At 41.2% G+C, this 19,309-nt stretch overlaps 1 protein-coding gene across 5 annotated transcripts in view; it reads right to left on the minus strand.

Annotated features, from left to right (window-relative positions):
* LOC129732463 (liprin-alpha-1) overlaps positions 1-19,309 on the minus strand; it is a 1,274,109-nt gene that overhangs the window by 1,059,441 nt on the left and 195,359 nt on the right. The gene's annotated exons all lie outside the window — the stretch shown is intronic.

The following is a 19,309-nucleotide window of genomic DNA, read 5'->3' on the forward strand; positions in this document are numbered from 1 at the left end:
AATCTCGAAAAGTTTTGACGCAGCAGAGAGACTTGTTATTCCGCGGTAATTTTTCACGTTTCTACGGTAGCCGGTTTTGTAAACTGGAAACATGTAGGACTGTTTTCACAATAACGGGAATTTATCTTCATGGAACGAACGATCAAAAATACAACACAGCGGTTCTACTAATGCTGCTATACAATGGGTTAAAACTGCAGCAGGTACTCCATCTGGACCAGCTGAATAAGAACATTTTAATTTTTTCGCTGCATCAGCCACCATTCCATTCGTTATTACGAAAGAGCGTAAGTCGATCAAATCAGCTGGAACATCGGCGGCAGCACAATCGGCCTCGAGCTGAGATGTACAACCAGAGACGAAGGCCGAGGCAAAATGTCTAGCAAAAATGTTGCATGTGGTTGCAGCAGTCGAGGCTGTTTCTTCGCCAAGAAAAACACTCGATAGAGTCAACAAAATTCTAGAGTCCTTTGGGATTACGCCGAAGACTCGATTGAATACGCAGAACGTAGGACTTGTAGAGCGCAGCGTTGAGTCGACGGTAAGCATTGCTAGCTATTTGAAAATTCAGCTTATGTTCGACTGTTCGTTGGCGCCGCAATCTACGCAGGCATGCGTTGCGCTTCCGTTCCAGTTTCTTTATTCCCGGTGTACTCCAAACAGGCGAAGCTGCAGCACGTTTGGTTGGTACATTTCTCAGAAGCCACGAGCATATGACATCACAAAACTTTTCGGCCATACCATCGACGTCGATGAGAGCAAATAGGAAATCCCAATTCACCGTCGAATAATGTTGGTTGGTATTTGACCATTTTGGTCCGTTGTTAAGAAACCAGAAGTTGCCAATACTAATGGTCTCTGGGGGCAATTCTTGGCTTCTGGGCATCATTTCGATTATTTTAAGCTGTTTTCCAATTGAATATCATATATGTGTTTTACTTGTAGAGAAGAGAGAGGTGTCGTACCACTATAGAAGTATTTCCTGCTCCCAAAAACTTTTACATGCCAAATTTGGTTTAATTTGCTTGATTAGTTCTCGAGTCGTTGAATGGTTGGGTTGGATTTACGTCACGTTGAGTAGAAATGGAGGTTACGTCATTTCGTTTTCGTGAATTAATGACGCTATTTTTTTACACTTTTGATAAAATTTTGGTTTTTACATAAACCGCATCTACTCAAGAAGCTGAAGTTAAGAGACTAGAAAAATTAAAAAAAATAGAACTTTGAAGCTGATTTAGACCATATTGAAATTTCGTCCGAAACAGAATGGCCATTCTGTTTCGGACGAAATTTCAATATGGTTTAAATCAGCTTTAAAGTTCTATTTTTTTTAAATTTTTCTAGTCTCCTAACTTCAGCTTCTTGAGTAGATGCGGTTTATGTAAAAAACCAAAATTTTATCAAAAGTGTAAAAAAATAGCGTCATTAATTCACGAAAACGAAATGACGTAACCTCCATTTCTACTCAACGTGACGTAAATCCAACCCAACCATTCAACGACTCGAGAACTAATCAAGCAAATTAAACCAAATTTGGCATGTAAAAGTTTTTGGGAGCAGGAAATACTTCTATAGTGGTACGACACCTCTCTCTTCTCTACAAGTAAAACACATATATGATATTCAATTGGAAAACAGCTTAAAATAATCGAAATGATGCCCAGAAGCCAAGAATTGCCCCCAGAGACCATTAGTATTGGCAACTTCTGGTTTGTTAATAACGGACCAAAATGGTCAAATACCAACCAACATTATTCGACGGTGAATTGGGATTTCCTATTTGCTCTCATCGACGTCGATGGTATGGCCGAAAAGTTTTGTGATGTCATATGTTCGTGGCTTCTGAGAAATGTACCAACCAAACGTGCTGCAGCTTCGCCTGTTTGGAGTACACCGGGAATAAAGAAACTGGAACGGAAGCGCAACGCATGCCTGCGTAGATTGCGGCGCCAACGAACAGTCGAACATAAGCTGAATTTTCAAATAGCTAGCAATGCTTACCGTCGACTCAACGCTGCGCTCTACAAGTCCTACGTTCTGCGTATTCAATCGAGTCTTCGGCGTAATCCCAAAGGACTCTAGAATTTTGTTGACTCTATCGAGTGTTTTTCTTGGCGAAGAAACAGCCACGACTGCTGCAACCACATGCAACATTTTTGCTAGACATTTTGCCTCGGCCTTCGTCTCTGGTTGTACATCTCAGCTCGAGGCCGATTGTGCTGCCGCCGATGTTCCAGCTGATTTGATCGACTTACGCTCTTTCGTAATAACGAATGGAATGGTGGCTGATGCAGCGAAAAAATTAAAATGTTCTTATTCAGCTGGTCCAGATGGAGTACCTGCTGCAGTTTTAACCCATTGTATAGCAGCATTAGTAGAACCGCTGTGTTGTATTTTTGATCGTTCGTTCCATGAAGATAAATTCCCGTTATTGTGAAAACAGTCCTACATGTTTCCAGTTTACAAAACCGGCTACCGTAGAAACGTGAAAAATTACCGCGGAATAACAAGTCTCTCTGCTGCGTCAAAACTTTTCGAGATTATAGTGTGCGATGTACTTCAAGAGCGTACTAAAAATTATATTTCCTGTTAACACAGGGACGTTACTGTGCGATGTTACCACAGGGACGTCGAGTTCCCAGCAAACCGACAACCTTGCCGTCTGACTGTAAGTAAGACGTCCTGTCACTCTGGAGGGCCCTTTTTGAGCTGAGTCATTGGAGAAAGCACACGCGCAACCGACCGACTGAACCGATTGTCCAAATTGTTTAATTAGAAATTGTATTAGTGAATATTTAAAATTGAAGTGAATATTTAGAATTGTAGTAATAAATTGGAGGTAATATTTCGTGATAGATTATGTATTAAGCTTACTATTTATGCACTTTAAAGGAAGACTTAACCTAACCCAAGTTGGCCAGCCGAGAACAAAGGCCTGCAACAAATATAATAGCCACTGAATTGTAAGTTACTTGAAATTAAATTTAGACGAAAAAGCATTAAAATTTCTTGTAGATTGAAACAACGCAAAATATAGTTTCGATACCAGTAGCTGCGCCTTTTCAATTCGCTGCGCCAACATCTTTCAATAATTCAACTGCACGTGCCGATGGCAACGTCCGAGAAACGTCTAAAACCAGCGCTAGAGGAGCGGGAAGGTTGCACATCTTGTGACGATCCAGATGCTGACCAGAATTTTGTCCAATGCGATTCTTGTGATCAGTGGTGGCACTTTACATGTGCTGGTGTCACTGACTCTGTTAACGATCGTGCCTGGATCTGTTCTCACTGCAATACAACACCATCAGTGGTCCCCGGTTCGCCCGTCTTGTCATCGGATAACTCTAGTGACAGTGTGCAAAACAATCTCGCCCTGCTGAAGCAACGGCAGCAGCTCGAGCTACAAAGAATTGAGCATCATCTAAAGCAAAAATTTCTGGACGAGCAGTTAGAGGTTATAAACCAAGCTACAAGATATCCTCATCGTCGGAGTGAAAATAGAACAATCATTGATTGCGTTGGAAATAATCTGGAGCAAGAAGAAGGCGCATTGGACAACCAACAAATTCCATTAGCAGCAGCTCTGCCCACAGGTCAGCACGGTCAACACAATGATACGACAAAGGCGCTACGAGTGGTCGAGCAAAAAAAACGACTGTCTGGATCACGTCTGCCAGCCAGCAGGATAGTAGCGTAGTGGATATGGTACACAATCTTGGACGTAAGCTTGATCGCTTACAGCTGCAGTCAGCTCCGTCATCTCAGGCGTTGGACGATATACGCCAGCAGCTTGAACAGTGTAAAGAACGGCTCGGTTTGGATTATACCGGCTTTCAAATAAGTCCAATGCTAAATAGAAACAGGTATGATTTCCAGAATTTCCCCAGTGAACGAAATACAGATTGCCCACAGCCTAGAAACTTAGGCGCGATAAAGAAAAGTAATACGACGGGTGATGGGTTCGCAATGACTGGTATAGGTAATAATAATTGTTCTAAGAGTGGGTTTTCGGATAAAATGTACAATAAAGCTCTTAGTAAGTCCTCCACGATCCCTTATAATGAAATTTCCGTTAGTGGTAGAGAACAGTATCGTAACGAAGTCCGGTTTTGCGATGTCGAACACAATATTCCGAATGTGCAGCAACAGCAACACGCTCCTTTCGTTAGTCATGAGCAGCAGCGCGAAGATTTCGCGCGCTCATCGGATAGAAATAATCATTCTACTCCGCTATCAGGGTTGTATAACCAGCAGCGAGAAAATGCAAATCGTATCGGTCCTACGTCACAACAAATAGCCGCGCGGCAATCTTTGGCCCGTGATCTTCCACAATTTGCAGGTGACCCAGCAGAATGGCGAATTTTTATATCCAATTACGAGTACACTACTGCGGGGTGTGGGTACACGCATGGGGAAAATATGTTGCGTTTACAACGGTGCCTTAAGGGGCCAGCTATGGAGACAGTTCGTAGTCGTTTGGTGCTACCGGCCGCGGTACCGCAGGTTATCGAAGCGCTTCGTAGGAGATACGGACGACCAGAATTGTTAATAAATGCACTATTGGAAAAGGTGCGGAAAATTCCGGCACCGAAGGCTGATAGACTGGAAGGGCTCATCGAGTACGGCATGGCAGTACAAGCTCTTTGCGACCACATTGAAGCGGCGAACGAGCATGTTCATTTATCCAATCCTATGCTTCTCCAGGAACTTGTGGGCAAACTTCCAGCGGATCAAAAGCTTATGTGGGCTGCACATAAACGACACCATGGTAACGTGGATCTGAAAACGTTTAGCAATTATATGGACAATGTTGTTAGTGATGCATCCAGTGTGGTGATGCTCGACTCGGAGTCCTTTAGATGCAAGGATAAATTGAAACCGAGAGGATACGTCAATTCTCATTCTGGTGCCAGCCTAGAACAGTCAGTAGCAGTGACGAAGCAGGTAGAGTGCGATTTCTGTGGAAAAATCGGTCATCGTTTGCGAGATTGTTTGGCGTTTAAAAATTTAAGCGTAGATGAGCGCTGGTGTAAAGTAAGAGCTTTGAATTCATGTCAAAATTGCCTTTTTAATCATGGTCGGCGGTCATGTAGGAGTAACAATCGTTGTAATATAAACGGCTGCCAGTATCGTCATCATCCGCTGTTGCATTCCATTCGGCGGACTGCGATCACTAGTGTACCAGCGGAGAGTCGCACTCATCAATATCTCGGCTCGAGTGTATTGTTTAGGATAGTACCCGTTACGCTGTACGGGGGAGCTGGTCAGGTGAATACTTACGCTTTCTTAGACGAAGGGTCCTCGCTAACATTAATGGAAAATGAAATCGCGGAAGAGCTTGGAGTAAGTGGTGCCGTGCAGCCACTGTGCCTTCGGTGGACGGGGAATACTTCAAGAGTTGAGGAGAATTCACGGGTTGTCACCGTTTCTATAAGTGGACTGGGTTCACAGAGACGATTTCAGATGTCGAATGTACGTACGGTACCCAGTTTAAACCTCCCCAGCCAAACTTTCCAAAAGGAAAACGCCATTGAGCGGTTTGACTATCTCCGGCAGCTACCATTACTGAGTTACAAGAACGTTACTCCGAAACTATTGATTGGATTGGAACATATTCACTTAGCTGTTCCACTGAAGGTGAGAGAAGGCAATGGAAACGGGCCTACTACAGTAAAGACAAGGCTCGGCTGGTGTGTCTATGGACGGCAACAACCCGGGGGGCCAAGTTTATGTAATGTTCACGTTTGTGAGTGTAACCCGGACAGGGATCTGCACGATGCTGTGAAACAATTTTACGATATAGAAGAAGTAGGAGCAGGAAAATTAACTTTGTCTACCAAAGCTGACCAGCGAGCGTTGGACTTGCTTGAAAAGACCACGGTACGCGTTGGGAAACAATTTGAGACCGGTTTACTATGGAAGGATGATTATGTAGAACTACCGGATAGTTATTTGATGGCTCTGCGCAGGTTGGAGTGTTTGGAGAAAAAATTGACACGGGACCCACAACTTAAAGAAAATGTTCACCGTCAAATGCAAGAACTCGTCGATATATATCCATATATCCATAAAGCGGAGAAAGAGGAGCTTGACACAGCCAATCCCCGTCGAATCTGGTACCTTCCTATTGGAGCAGTAACAAATCCGAAAAAACCGGGAAAAACACGTATAGTGTGGGATGCAGCTGCTAAATGTGAGGGTGTGTCTTTAAATAGCATGCTGCTGAAGGGCCCTGACCAGTTGGTGTCCTTATTGGGAGTTTTATATCGCTTCCGGCAGTTCAAGATTGCGGTGTGTTCAGATGTGAAGGAGATGTTCCTGCAAATGTTGATGCGACAGAGTGATAAACATGCGCAGCGAGTTCTTTGGAGAACCGATCCAAAGCAAAAACCCGATATTTTCCTAGTAGATGTGGCAACGTTTGGATCGACCTGTTCGCCAGCGTCAGCCCAATTTGTTAAAAATAAAAACGCCAGAGAGCACAGTGAAAAGTACCCCAGAGCAGCCGAAGGGATACTGAAGAGTACTTATGTAGATGACTATCTAGACAGTTTTGGATCAGAGGAAGAAGCATGTCGTGTTGCGCAAGAAGTGCGACAAATTTTCCGAAATGGCGGATTCGAGCTAAGAAACTGGCTCTCGAACAATAACGGCGTATTGAAGCACCTTTGGGAGAAACAAGCTGCTATCAGTAAAAGCCTAGTTATGACTAGCACGAGTTGTGAGCGCGTACTTGGGATGCTATGGAACCCGCTGACAGATGAACTCTCGTTCAGCACCCGTATGAGCGACGAAGTTCGAACGCTTTTGGAAAACAACATTAAACCAACAAAACGACAAGTTTTACGTTGCGTCATGACGCTCTTCGACCCTTTAGGATTGTTGGCAACTTTCCTAATCCATGGAAAGATTCTTGTGCAGGATTTATGGCGTGAGGGAACCAGATGGGATGAGGAGGTTGGTGAAAATCCGTTCAGAGACTGGTGCAGATGGATCAAGATGATAGTTTATGGTACAATGGACCAGAGTTTTTACGCTGCTCCGAGAATAAATGGCCACGTACCGCTGATGACGTTGTGAATACCACCGAAGAAATTAGATCATCCATTCTTTTTCATAAAGCCTGGCAGCCAGTGATTGAATACCGTCGTTTTTCCAAATTAGAGAGGCTGTCCAAATTAGAGAGGCGGAGTGTCGCCTATGCGCTCCGATTTTTGTATATTTATCTAAAAAAGGGGAAAAGACACGGCCATCTGACGCAGCCGGAACTGGAAGCGGCCGAAATTGAAATATTAAGGCAAGTTCAAATGGAATCTTACCCAGATGAAGTGGCCACTCTGAGAAAAAATCAAAAGCTACCAAAGGATAAACAGGAGCCAATCGAGAAGTCGAGCTTGATTTATCAGCTTAACCGATGTTAGATGAACAGGTAATACTGCGGCAAAATAGTCGAATTGCGACAGCAAAGCATATAAACTATAACGTACGCTATCCGATAATTTTACCACGAGAACATTACTGTACAGGTCTGTGGAGAAATACCATCGCACCTATCATCACGCGAACGCGGAAACTGTCGTGAACGAAGTGCGTCAATTGTTTGTCATTCCGAAGCTCCGAACGCTGGTAAGAGAAGTTGGACGAAATTGCCAGTGGTGTAAAGTGCGCCGAGCGCAGCCTGCAGTTCCGCCAATGGCACCGTTGCCATTTGCCCGCCTGGCTGTATACGACCGACCGTTCAGTTACGTCGGACTGGATTACTTAGGCCCACTGTTGATAAAACAAAACCGTTCTACTGTTAAAAGATGGGTTGCGCTCTACACGTGCTTAACGGTTCGGGCAGTGCATCTCGAAGTAGCGCACAGTCTTACGACTGTATCGTGTATTTCCTGCATACGTCGTTTCGTTAACCGCCGGGGTTCACCTGTAGAAATATTTAGTGACAATGCTACCAATTTCCATGGGGCTGAACGAATACTCCGTGAGCAAATCAATCGAGAATGTGCGATGATGTTTACTAGCTCTAAAACGAAGTGGAGCTTCATCCCCCCTAGTGCACCACATATGGGTGGCGCATGGGAGCGCCTAGTTCGCTCAGTAAAGGAGGCAATGTCAGAAGCATATGTCGAAGGGAAACTGAACGATGAAGAATTGCATACCTTGATCTTAGAGGCAGAGGGCATCGTAAATAGCAGACCACTAACTTACCTACCACTCGATTCCGCGGAATCCGAAGCTCTCACCCCTAATCACTTTTTATTGGGTAGCTCGAGTGGAGCTAAGCAACCGAACAATAACATCAACCACTCAAACAATACTTCTCGCGAGTCGTGGGATCAAATAAAAGGTCAACTGGATTGCTACTGGAAACGTTGGCTAAAGGAATACTTGCCAGTGATCAGGAAACAAACTGAGTGGTTCGAGAACTCTCGACGTGTCGAAGTTGGGGATGTTGTATTGATAGCCGACGAAGGCAAACGGGATGCATGGACACGCGGACGTGTCATTGACGTCATCACTGCACCAGATGGTCACGTTCGCCAGGCTACAGTGAACACTGCGAAAGGAGTTATTAGACGACCTGTATCCAGAATAGCGGTGCTCGACGTAGGAATCGATGGTGCGACCGGTGGACTGCACCCGGGGGAGGATGTTAACACAGGGACGTTACTGTGCGATGTTACCACAGGGACGTCGAGTTCCCAGCAAACCGACAACCTTGCCGTCTGACTGTAAGTAAGACGTCCTGTCACTCTGGAGGGCCCTTTTTGAGCTGAGTCATTGGAGAAAGCACACGCGCAACCGACCGACTGAACCGATTGTCCAAATTGTTTAATTAGAAATTGTATTAGTGAATATTTAAAATTGAAGTGAATATTTAGAATTGTAGTATTAAATTGGAGGTAATATTTCGTGATAGATTATGTATTAAGCTTACTATTTATGCACTTTAAAGGAAGACTGACCCTACCCAAGTTGGCCAGCCGAGAACAAAGGCCTGCAACAAATATAATAGCCACTGAATTGTAAGTTACTTGAAATTAAATTTAGACGAAAAAGCATTAAATTTTTTTGTAGATCGAAACAACGCAAAATATAGTTTCGATACCAGTAGCTGCGCCTTTTCAATTCCCTGCGCCAACATTTCCTTTGACCAACATGGTTTCATGCCTGGCCGATCAGTGGCTACTAATTTACTGCAATTTACTTCTACCTGTATCGCGAGTCTGGAACAGAAGGCTCAGATGGATGTCATATATACGGACTTGAAAGCCGCTTTTGACAAAATTGACCACCGAATACTGCTCTGCAAACTCTCCCGACTTGGAGCTTTAAGTAAACTAGTTTCGTGGTTCAAATCGTACCTTTCGGATAGAGTACTGCAAGTTAAAATTGATTCCTGCACTTCGAAACGTTTTTCTAACGCGTCAGGAATCCCTCAGGAAGACAACCTGGGTCCACTGCTCTTCATATTATTTTTTAATGATGCCGCCCTTTTACTACAGAATAACTGCAAACTAGTTTATGTGGACGACCTGAAACTTCATTTCGTTGTGCGTACAGTTGAGGATTGTGAACGTCTGCAATCATTACCTGATATTTTTGCCAATTGGTGTCATAGGAATAAGCTGTGTCTTAGTATTGACAAATGTGTAGTAATTACGTTTTATCGCATCCCCAAGCCGATTACTTTTGCGTATGTAATTGATGGTGTAACACTCACGAGAGTAGATCAGGTGAATGACCTTGGCATCCTGTTGGATACAAAAATGTCGTTTGACCTTCATCGTTCGGCGATTATTTCTAAAGCGAGTCGTCAACTGGGATTCATCTCGAAAATAACTAAAGACTTTTCTGATCCCCACTGTTTCTAGGCTTTATACTGTGCGCTAGTTCGTTCTCCTCTGGAAACTGCTGCTTTAGTATGGTGCCCGTATCAAACATCGTGGAGTTTATGAATTGAGCGCATCCCGAAACGTTTTCTTAGACTGGCCCTAAAGGATTTACCATGGCGCAATCCATCAGAACTTCCACCGTATCCTGACCGATGTCGACTCCTGGGTTTGGACACACTGCAACGACGACGAACAATTCAACAAGCGTTATTAATTGGAAAGCTTCTTAACGGAGAAATCGACTCACCTAGGTTGCTTTCGGTTCAAAATTTGCGAGCACCGCAGAGAACGTTGCGCAACGATGCGTTGCTTGTGCCTAGGTTCCATCGAACATCTTTTGGTTATAACGAACCAGTCACTGCGTTCATTCGGGGCTTTTCAATAGTAGAAAACTTATTCGTATTCAACGAACCCAGCCATCGATTTGAAAATAGGCTATTTAGATCGAATTTGTTGTAAATTAGGTTTTAATTCATTAAGACTAAGTGTCAGATGAGTTTTAAGTACAAATACAAATACAAATATTAGAATTTTCGGAACTAGAATGATACCCAGAGGCCAGACTTTTTAAAAAAATCTAAGATGACGACTTCTGCTCTCTGAAAAACATCCCAAAATTACCGAGTACCACTCAATATGGATATTTTCGTAATCGGGATGATGCACAAAAGCGTTCAATCGACCCCAGGGATGACCGTGTTAATCTCCGTCCACGGATTCAGCTTAACGGGGATGAAATCGAGGTAGTCGACAAGTGCGTTCCCCTAGGCTAACTGGTGATTACCGAGGACGACGTTAGCAGAGAAATTCGTTGAAGTCCTATGGCGAGAGATCGTGCCATTTTTGGACTCCGAAGGATGCACTGCTCGAATAAAATTCGCCGCGGCACAAAGTTGACTATCTACAAAACTTTGATCATACTGTAGCTCTCTAAGGCCACGAAGCTTGTTCTATGTTCGTGGACAACTAAAGCGCACTTGTTTTTGTACGGAAGAAATGCAGATGAAAGATGTTAGAGGCCACAAATGCTATAATATTCCAAACTAAATTCATTACCGAAAAAGTATTCTCAAATCGCGACTATTTGCCTGATTATGAAAACAATTTTTTGAGCGACTTGTCGCATACTACGATGGATTTACGTCAATCGGTAGTAGAAACAGTGAAATTAAAATTACTGTTTCTACAACAAAATGACGTTGGTAACATAACTTCAGTTAATAAACCTTTTTCCTCATATCATACGTTCAGCAATGTTTTGTGATTATATTAATGCGTTATGTACAGATCAGTTTGTCGAAATTCGTCCTTACACTTATTTTACAAACGTTTTTGGAAAAAGCTTCGTACTGAAAATTTTACTCGCTGTCGCATACGTCAGTCTGCGAGATTACGGCTTAATGTAAGCTTCCGAGACGTGATATAGATTGAGATAAACAAAGATTCGTCCTGTACGTGCACGCGGGTGCACGTAATTGCCCAAAAAGATGTTTAACTTGATTCCCTGATAAGTATGGCTAAAATAGTACCCTAGGAAACTCAGAGCGAGTGGCTTTACTTCCCTGTGTCCTGAGCTGCTACCTATCCAACGGTGCTTAGGTTTATTTATTTATTCATTTCGTCAATCAAAAGTAGACAATATACAATATTCTAATATTCTAATACAATGTTCACCTACAAACTATTTTTCAATTAATAGGCGTTGCGATTGCGTATTGAGCTAAAAAAGTGTTTAAGTTTATGCCGAGACATTGTAAAGTCAATGGTTTCGCAGTATTGATTGTAAGAGGCCATCATACGATTCACAGGTCCGAATTTTGCATAATTCGTGCGGTAATGAATGATTGGTGGCAAACGTGTTTCGATTTCGAAGTTGTCTAATAAGTGCTTAAAAATTTAGCTTAGATAAAAGTGTAGCAAATCAATGCGCTGCGAAACGATGTCGTTTACAAATGACACTATTGTTAATTCACTACCTCTTTCAATGATTGCATGTTTATGAGCACGCAACGTGCTTCATATGATGGAAGAAGAGACATAATTGCTTCATAATTAAACCTTATTTATGAAGAGCTTACAATAGGAACTGCTTTGTACTGATTCTATACTTTCGTCGTGTGTGATTGTGTAGGGTGACCATACAATAGGGTGACCATACAATCAAGTTTCCCCTGCCTCTAGTTTCATGTTGGTGCTGATCGGAACTCCTATACAGTTCGGTATTGGTGTGAATAGCGTTTTGCAGTATCTGGTGGATATGCATGCAGGCGTTCAGCTTGTACACGTTCTCCACCAACAGTAACCGATGTCTCGAATGTATAAATTCCGTCGATGTTCGTTGCGGGTGACCAAAGAGATTTTTGATTGCCTTATTTTGGATCACTTGCAGAGGTTTCACTGTTGTTTTATTCGCTGAGCCCCAGATCAATACTCCGTACACTAAATTACTATGGAACAGTGAATAATATAAGTTTGTTTTCGTCTCAATTCGAACTAGGTCACAAATTCTTCTAAACAATCCAGCAATTTGAGCAAGTTTAGCACCTAATCTTCGTATGTGTCTGCGTCTGCAGATTGCATGTTCGACTTTGGACGAAACCCATATTATATCGGTGAAATCAGCTCGTGTTGCTCGAGATGATTCACCAATTGCTTATTTACAACTTTCTGCAGAATCTTATCGATACCACAAGAAACGCTAATAGGGCGAAAATCGGAAAAACTTTCCGCCTGTGAGGTCTTTGGAATGGCAACAAGTTTTGCTTCTTTAAGTTTCGATGGTACTGAACACTGATAGATGGATGAATCAACCACATCGGTTACGCCAGAGACGATCTCGTCTCTACAAGATTTAAACAATTTAGCTTGAATTTCATCATACCCTGACGACGTAGATGGACGGAGGTCGCCAATTATTATTTTCACCTCAGAAATTGAACGGGAGCCAATTTTAGAGCAGTTGCAGTTTGTTCACGCATGGGATGTATTGCAGCATAGGGAAGTCTTTCAGCCAAACGTTTCCCGACCGAAGCAAAATATTCATTTGCCTCTTCGTCAATTCGTTGTTTGCAGACATTTGAAGCGCCACCGCGTGTGATCTTATGCATCGATGAAGTTTTTCTCCCTAACACTTCCCTGATAGTCCTCACAATGTTGTCACTACAACGATGAAACTTAGCGGCATAGTACTGACTTCTATTCCTGCGCTTCAACTAGTTACTTTGTTTCACCAGTATGCGTACACACATCGGATGAACTCATCTGTTGAATTACGTCTGCGTTTGCCATACCAATAGTTCTTCGTACGGATATATTGCTTCATTTCACCATCCACCCAAGGCTGTTTTATTGTAGGGTATAAGTTTAGTGCATCTGGAGAAACCTATATGGATGTGAGAGAAGAAAGAGTGATAATTGCTCTCGACACTGTTCTGACAGCTTGTAGATGCCGGATTAGCACGCAGGAACTCACTAAGAGCTGTTTGATCGATTTTCTGGTAGAATTCATCCAAGTTCGGTTCTGCTTCGTTGGCACGATCCACTTCCACAAATATCGCATTATGGTCAAATAGACTGTACTGTAAGTGCTGCAGAGACATACTAATTCCAGTGTTGTTAGTAAGGATATGATCTAAGCACGAGCTGTATCGGGTCGGTGTTGTGTCACAAAATTTGAAGCCGTTAGATAGAACAGTGTTTTTATAGTTTTCCAAGCTAGGTGTCGAAACTAGTAGATTGAAGTTGAAGTCACCTGTGACGATAATGATACCAGAAGATAGTGACATGAGGGAATCATCTAATAGGTGAGCCGTTGCTAACCAGAGTGGTCTATGTGCCATCGAGCAAATTGTTCAGGAGAAGCAATTTTCGAAAAATCTCTGAATAAAACTCTGTTCAACGGATTCTTTCAAACAAAATGTTCTAATATAAAGGTTATGAAGTGGTTTAACATTGGGATACATAAAATTAACAGTTTCTTTGCGAAATCGGTGATTTTATCTCACCAATGTACATAGACCACTCTGACTTCATATATATATTCACTGGAATCCTCGAATCGTTTCGGAACAGAGTGGTCTATGTACACAAACCCGGTAAATGACAAAGAAAATGACGGTAAATCGTATAAACTGCTGAGGTGTTTACAATGATGGTTTTTGTGAACATATATCGCTGTCCCGCCGCCTCTTCTCATAGAGCGGGATGCGAAGAAACATTGATAATTTTGAAGTGACATGGATGGCTCAATATCTTCGTGTGCCCAAGTTTCGATTATCAGAATTACGTCGATACGGGAATTTATTTCGTCCAGCAGGTACTCTAGTTCAATCAATTTTTCCTTTAAGCTTCATGCGGATTTCATTCTGGATTGCAATGATGTTCTCTTCATTTCTCATTTCCAGAAAGAGCTTCATATCGTCGGCATAAATTATCACTTTTAGTTTTTGGAAAATAAAGGAAATGTCGTTAACGTACAAGATGAAAAGAATAGGTCCTAAGTGAGAGCCTTGGAGGGAATCAGAAGTGACTAGAATCGGATTTAAGTTTTGTCTTGCCACATTAGGAGCCCGATTTTTTGCAATTTGAAGAGTAGCATTTGTATATCTACGCGATCGGTTTTTAATTTGGAGAACTACTTTTTCGTTTACAATTGCTTCGAATAGTTTAGCAATGCAAGAAATTACGGCTATTCCACAAAAATTACGAATGCCGGATTTCCGACCAGCTTTTCCATTTTTTGGGAAGCATCTATATTCCAGTGACATGTTGAAAAGCTAGAACAATTTTTCATAGATACTGGAGGAATTCCGTCAGGCTCAGGACCTTTTAAGGCATCTAAGTTATTTAACGTCTGCAAAATATCCTGCACATATTATAGGTTTACATAAATATTCCTCGAGAATTTTGGATAAAATGCAAAATAAACGCGGTCGCGATCCTCTTCAGAAAATGTTGTATAGATTTCTCGGAAAAAAATTTGCAAAAGGATTGCAAATCCTTTCCGAGCTATTCCCGACATTTTCGTCAAGATGCATTATAGAGGGAAATTGTCAGATTTTAGTTTAGTTTTCACGTATTTATAGAGGTTCTTCTGACAAATTTTTTTTACAGTTCAGTTTTTGCATTATATTCATAAAAATGCATTGCTGATGGCAAGATTTAGTTGTTCGCATATATTCAAATAGATTGCCGGCGCGCGATTCATGGATCGCGTTTTGCACATCGTTGCTCATAGAGAGATATTTCGAAAAAGAAAAAGTATGGCGACGTATGCTGGTCAGTTGTAAAATATTTAGTTTTGTATATTTAAACGAAATGATTGACTGGGAAGTATACATGAAGTTTTCAGTAGTCTCAAGCTTTTTTGTATAAACTTGTAAATCGCTCTTAGATGTACGGAAAGAGGAAAAATTAAGGATAAAAAAAGTAAAGGGTGTCCACGATGAAATTACCATACCATGAAATTGCTCTAACTTTTTAACCGTTGGGTAGAATTTAATGAAAATTTGGGTGGATTTAGTTCATAGTGCATCATTTACATCCTGCAAGTTTTAAAGTCCTGTGATCAAAACTCGCGGAAATGGAGTCGAAAGAACAGCTCGTGCGTGATAAAATATTGCGCATTCATCACGAGAACAAGGATCTCTCGCATCGTTCCATCGCTAAAACGTTGGGAATCGCGAATCCCCGGCAACCTATTTTTCACGGCCAAGGATAAGTTCAGCGTTCCGGAGCATGTCCGCACTCAGAAGATGTACAAATTTGCGAAGAAATTCCTGGTTTGGCAAGCCATCTGCACGTGCAGGAAGCGGAGTGCACCTTTCGTGACCCAGGACACGATAAACGGACAGGTGTACATGAAAGAGTGTCTCCAGAAGCGGCTGCTTCCTCTCCTGAAGGCCCACAACGTCCCAACAATCTTCTGGCCGGATTTGGCCTCATGCCACTACTCTAAGGACGTGCTGAAGTGGTATGCGACAATAAGGTCAATTTCGTGCCGAAAATGTTCAACCCTTCCAACACTCCGCACTCCGGAGCTCCGCCCCATCGAAAAGTACTGGACGATTATGAAGCAGCACCTTCTTAAACAACCTAAGGTAGTGAAGACAGTCGAGGAACTGAAGAAAGTATGGGTTTACATGCAAAAAACGGTTGATTCACAGGTTCTGCACAATCTTATGGCCGGGGTTAAGGCCAAGGTGCGGGCATTTGCGTATGAACTGTAAATAAAATACGAGTAAAATGGTAGAATGAAGTTTAATAGTTATTTTTCAATCCCTGAAAATTTGATGGCAATCGGATGAAAACTCGAATTTTGCGAATCAATTTTGTGTGTGGCAATTTCATCGTGGACACCCTTTATACCGAATTGTATATTTCCAGTGGCGTTAAAATGAACTACCTTAAATTATTCAAATCGCTTAAAAGCTACAAATTTTTCAAAATAAAATAAATTGAAATATGTCGATTATTGCACCACCCTGATTCTAATGGAGTTCCCTAAGATCTAAACAAAAATATACGAGTTCAAAGTTTTTCGACTACTCAACTGAATCAAGAGGTAAGATTGGAATTACTTTTACTTAAAAAAGAAGTTAAACTTTACAGCAAATTGGCAAATGAGTGCGATTAGATGAATTTAGGTGTCGAGATGGATATGAGAGCGGTTCCCCTATACCAGCGGTTTTCAACCGTACCCCTTGGCGATATTTTTCATATCTATTGTACCCCCTGGCTTGGAATGTTCTCGCAGAGTGGGAGAAGTAGTGGTAGATCATGTTGTGGTAGTCTAGTTCAAGTTTCAAATGGAATTTGGGCTTGTTGGATTGCTACAGTCATATTTTAAAAGCAAGATTGAACAACAAATGAAGTATTAAGTAAAGAAAAATTGCTTTGTCCGCCATTACTGATTTAACTTTCGCGTACCCCCTGAAGGCTTCCAAGTACCCCCAGGGGTACGCGTACCCCAGGTTGAGAACAGCTGCCCTATACCAACTTTAGACATGATCGGAGCAAAAACAAATCTGATCATAAAAAAGGCCTAACGTATCCAGCTTTCCACGAGCGATAATGGCGGAGAGCGCACGCAGCCCATTTTGACGTTTTCTGTAGGTCGGGTATTTCTCAATCGTAGTAACGGAGTGAAAAACATAAAAAATTTGCAACGTAGCATAGCAACTTGATCCGCGCATGCGCACGACTAAATTTAAATAACAAAACGCCCATTTTTTGTTGAAGTTGCTATGCTACTTAGTGTTCGACATCGGAACGAGAACGTTGGGTCCGCGTTCCGGTCCGGTAAAAAATCGGAACTAGCTCGTTCCGGTCCGATTTGGGTCCGGTCCGATTGGCTCCGTTCCGGTTCCGGTCCGGAGTCCGGTCCGAAGTCCGGGAACAAAAGTTGCCAGTTTTTTCGGGAGCGTTAATTTAGTAAAAAACCTAAATTAATCCACCTAGCGGTCAGACCCAGCCTTTCTCATTCAAACTTTTATTTGTAAATATAGATTTACATGAACGCTTCAATCCAATGAATGTATATTCACTCTTTAGGTTCTAAAATATTGATGTTGTAATCTATACATATAAAAATGCAGTCCGGTCTGTCTGCCTGTCTGTCTGATCCAAATAGGCTCGAAAATTACCGAGCCGATCGACGTGAAAATTTGTTTAGGGATTTTTGGTACCAATAAAGGTTCGTATGATAGTTTGAGACCCCTCCCTCTTCTGGAAGGGAGGGGTCCCATACAAATGAAACATAAATTTTCTGCACAACTTGAGAACAAACCAAGCAAATTAAACCGAAATTGGCATGTGGATGTTTTAAGGGGTAACAAATATGTCCATAATAGTTGGACGCCACTCCCTTTTCTGGATGGGAGGGGTTCCATACAAATGAAACACAAATTTCTGCACATCTCGAGAACTAACCGAATAAATGGAACCAAATTTAGCATGTGGATGTTTTAAGAGGTAACAAATATGTTCCATAATCAACCTTAGGCAACATTTTAGATTGTAAGATGGCAACTTCCGGTTTCTGGAAATCAGCCAAAAATGGCCGATTTCCACCCAATATAACATCCGGATCTAGCATGATACACAGGAGCTGAAATCGACCACAGATACCATTTTGAATTCTAAGATGGCGACTTCCGGTATTAGGTGTTATTCGATCATTTTCGGCTGTTTTCCAGGAACATGTGCTTCTAGTAGGGGCGTCGAACCATTATGGACATATTTGTTATCTCTAAAAACATTCAACCAGAATGACGCTCAGAGGCTGGAAATTATCTTAAATACCATTTTGAAATCCAAGATGGCGACTACCGGTTTGTGAAAAACATGCTAAAATAACCAAATACCATCCAATATGAGTATCTCTGGAACCAGAATGATACAAGGAGGAAACAATTGATTTTAGGCACCATTTTAAATTGCTAAATGGCAACTTCTAAGAAACAGTCGAAAATGACCGAATAATACTCAATATGGATATTTCCGTAATCGAGATGATGCATATAAACCAAACATTGACCCTGGACACCATTTCGAATTTAAATACCACGAATACCACCCAATATAAATATATATATATATATATATATATATATATATATATATATTTATAAATATATATATATATATATATATATATATATATATATATATATATATATATATATATATATATATATATATATATATATATATATATATATATATATATATATATATATATATATATATATATATATATATATATATATATATATATATATATATATATATATATATATATATATATATATATATATATATATATATATATATATATATATATATATATATATATATATAGAATTAAGGCGATGTACAGAAGCCAAAAGTCGAGGGTGTTGCCGTTTCGATAAAACCAATCATTTCAAACGATTTGTTATTCGACTTTGATCATATCATATGACCGATTCGTCGTGCATTTTCAGATTATAAACACATCGCAAGGAATCAATGAATTTGGAACGTTCAAATAGTACTATACCACATTTAAAATATGTTGAGGCCACATATATCGATCAAAGCAGGTGTAGTTTTAAATATTTTAATTTCTTTTCTTTCCATAACTTTTGAGCCACATCAAATTGTAATGAAGCTTGTTATCTGTAAGTTCGAGAGATGACTCGTTCGTATGACACTAGTTATGCTCAAATAAGTCATGTAATCTTTGAGATAATAGACTTTCGTTGTTTTATTAACAATTAAATACATAACGGTTGCTTAAGTTCGATTATAATCAAATGAAATGGGAACGTAAAAGGCAGCCTAACTTTGAAACCACGTGTTCAATCAAAATTCATCAGTTAACCTTAAACTAGCCCGCTTATCTGATAATAATATTGATCAAATCCGTTGTG

This window comes from Wyeomyia smithii, chromosome 3, assembly GCF_029784165.1.
Source record: "Wyeomyia smithii strain HCP4-BCI-WySm-NY-G18 chromosome 3, ASM2978416v1, whole genome shotgun sequence".
Lineage (NCBI taxonomy): Eukaryota > Metazoa > Arthropoda > Insecta > Diptera > Culicidae > Wyeomyia > Wyeomyia smithii.